Source organism: Crinia signifera, chromosome 2 (assembly GCF_055691185.1).
Source record: "Crinia signifera chromosome 2, ASM5569118v1, whole genome shotgun sequence".
Classification (NCBI taxonomy): Eukaryota; Metazoa; Chordata; class Amphibia; order Anura; family Myobatrachidae; genus Crinia; species Crinia signifera.
In genome coordinates this window covers 267,853,831-267,857,378 of record NC_139218.1, presented here as the reverse complement: position 1 = coordinate 267,857,378, position 3,548 = coordinate 267,853,831, and positions in this window count along the sequence as shown.

Sequence of the window (3,548 nt, the reverse complement as noted above, 5' to 3'; positions counted from 1 at the left end):
ATACGATCAACACAGCAATTTTATACACTGAAATCGCAAAAGTAAATCTCAAATATGTGTAAGGCAAGGGACGTGTGATATATTTAGACATGTCACAACGGTACACATACAGAGAAATCAGGCGCACAATTTAAACCATATTAAAATAAATCATTAAATAATTAAATAATCGTGACCGATGCAGCTCCCACAAAGTGACTCTGTATCACTTTACAATATAGCACAAATAATCTCAAGTACAAGAGAGCGCAACTGGCACACTTTTCAGTTAAGAATTAAACTGTTTATTTGGTACCACCATAAAACAGTAGATTTTTACACTGAATCATTGGAATATAACTTTACTAGTACAGTGAGAGATTCATCACATTTTTCATACAAATTGTTATTAATTAGAAGAAGCAAGCTTTCTCATATACAGAACAATAATCAAGATTTTCACTTAATTAGCTGAAATTCCGATCAACGGGGTTAATTTCCTCTCTGTGGATATACTTATATCAAGGGAACTGTAGCCATGTTTTTGGTATCGTTGGTATGTTATTATGTAACACAGCAGCAGCCGGCTTTTTTTAATCAGGTCCCTATTTTGAGTACAAATCCAGTATAGGCAGTCCCATTATCAGGAAAGAATTTCTCTTTCTGTTTAGATTTTATATTTTATAGAGGAAACAATCGCAGCCTCTCAACAGTGCAGAGAATTTAATGAGCACAGCATCACTCACCTGTGGGAGCCAGACAGCCACTCATAATAGATGCATATTGTGCTAGATAGAATCCCAAGATATACCTTGTGGGGATAGCCTCCAGACAATCAATCAACCATTGATTGTCCATGCTGTGTGTGCCATCAGCTTACTTAAGATCAAATTGAGGGGGACCTGGTGCTGCAATATGCTGGCCAGGTTCGATGGAGCTTAAACCTTTTCTGGGAGGTCATCAGTGGAAATAAGTCCTGGATACACAGTTTTGACCCCCAGACCAAACAACAGTGGACCCAGAGACCCCAGTTGGAGATGGATCACCACAGAAGTTCTGATGTGAGTGTAGCATGGCCAAGCTGATAGTGGCTGTTTATTGACTGATATTGTAGCTACCGCTTGTGCAGTAGCACTCTGTAACTTGGGACTGATACACCAAATATTGCTTTCAATCAGGGCCTTCTTTTCCACTGGGCTGGGTGGGCTACTGCCAGGGGCACCCACAATCAGAGCAGCCCCAGAACAGCCTAAGGCATGGCAAATTTAAAGTAATAGGTTGCTTACAGCAATACTATTAGCGATGGCCAGTGTTAGCCAGCATCCCTCCTATCCCTGTTCTGCATCTCCAGTCGTCACACTGAATGTTAGGCCTGATGTCATCGCATATGACATTATCAGTTGGGAGCACTGAGTGAGGAGCCAACACTGTGCCAGACAAGACAGAAGACAGAAGAAAAAAATTCAGAAGAGAAGAAATCAGAAGAAAGAAGGCATTAGAAAGTTAAGTGTAGGGCAGCAAAAGCTGTATAATGGGGTAACAGTAGAAAAAAAGGTAAGTGGTTGTGTAGATAGGGGCCTCACTGCACTGCTTTGCCTCTGGGCCCATAATGATATTAAGATGTCCCTGCTTTTAATGAGTGCTGGAAGCCATATCTCAGCACGGTGCAAGAAACCATGACAATGCTCCTGTCCAGAAGTCATAGGTAGTGGTAGATTTTCTGGCAAATTATCACATCCAGGAGCTTGGTCATGCTTGATTCCATTCAGAGCTGACACCATGTGACTTCTTTGTGTTTCCACAAATCAAGCACAAGGCGTGTGATTAATTCTGAGTCACCATAAATCATAGTGGAGACCTTCATCCAGCATGTGGAAGACATTACTACTTCAGGCTGGTCCAGCTGCTTCACCAGGTGGTTTAAAAGCATGCAAATACTTTGAAAACATATCATGTTCATTTTGCACTTTTTGCACATCCAGAATTTTTTTGCAAATTCCTTATATTTATATGGGTGCAGAGTGCACAGAGTAGGCCCCCCTGGGACCAGGGGTCTACATTGGGTGCCGGACGGGGTGGCGAGCGCAGAGAGCCCACAAGGGACTTTGTTGTGCTGGCCACGCTGTTTGAGACCAGGCAGTCGGGATCCCGACATCGGGATAATGACTGTCGGGATCCCGACTGTCGGTGATTCATACCACACCCGTCTACATTTACCACAAATATTGCACCCATTAAAGATATGCCAATGATCCAAAGCATTCTACCCTCCAGCAGTACTCAAACAGGTGTTATTGCCAAGGTCACATTACTGAGGGGATAGCACTATCACTACCCCATTGGCAACTGTTTCTGGCATGTAGTGTGCCTGGAAGGGCACCTTACTGCATAGAGTGGAACCTCAGATATTATTATTAGAATTTACAAATACATTAGCTCATGATATCATAGTTGCTGTGGGCTGCCTTAAATGCAAAATGCCTTGCTACAGAATTGATCCTATCAAAAGAAATAATGTTTGTTTATCTTTTACCACCAGGGGCGTAGCAAGGGCGGAGCATGAGCTCCGGGCACTGTAAGATAACAGAGCGCTGGAGCCATGGCTGCACCGCCAGCTTGCCCGCTCCCAGCTCCCCGCTGCATCCAGAAGATGTGTGCTGCTATTTTCAATTCACATCTCCCGCTGGACTGCTGGCCAATCAATTGGTGGCTGTGGGGCCGTGAGCACCTATTGGCTAGCAGTCCAGCAAGAGAAATGAGTTAAAAACAGCGGTAGGGAGCCGGGAACTGAGCTGCCAGGGACGGATACGGGGGGGGGGGCACCTCCTTTGTGTGCATAGACCACAGGGGCCACTGTTGGCTACATCTAGCCAGAGAACCCTGGAGCCTGAGAGATGCAATGTAAGTGGCTGTCCCAGGGCAGGGACCAGGCAGACGATAGGAAGCCAAAGATGGGAGAGCAGAAGCCGGGGGAGCAGGTGTCGGGCACAGCTTGTCTAGAAGTTGAATCCCGGCTGCCACTGAGTGAGAGCCGGGGAGCGGACAAGAGGGGGTGTGCAATAGCTCAGTGTTGATGCAGATCGCTGTGCAGTAAAGGAGCTTGCCCTGCCGGAGCTGTCACTTATCCTTGTAGCTGCAGCTGTCAGCCTCATTCCTCCCTGTTCCTGGGGACTGTCCCAGCTGTCTGCTCCAGGAGCCCAGCAACTTTTTCTGAGGCCCGGCTGGAGGGTGGTGGGGGCTGCTGCTAGCCTGCTATATGCAGCCGGGACCTGGGGCACAGGACCTAGCACTGCACACACTTTATAGCCAGTGCCTGCCAGTTGGTGGCTGAGCACTGAGCGTGGCGCTCGGATCCCTTCTGTCTGCTCTAACTTTTATTTCTCTAGGCCTTTCCCCAAATATACAAGTTCTTAACTTAGAATAATGACTGTCACTTCCTGTATCCCAAACCCCTTCTGCACTCACCAGCCCATCCCATTACCCTCCTGTCTATCTATATAAAAAAATGTTTTCCTAGATTTAATTTGTGTGGTTTTATTTAAGCACATTCAATTCCTTTAAAAATTGGA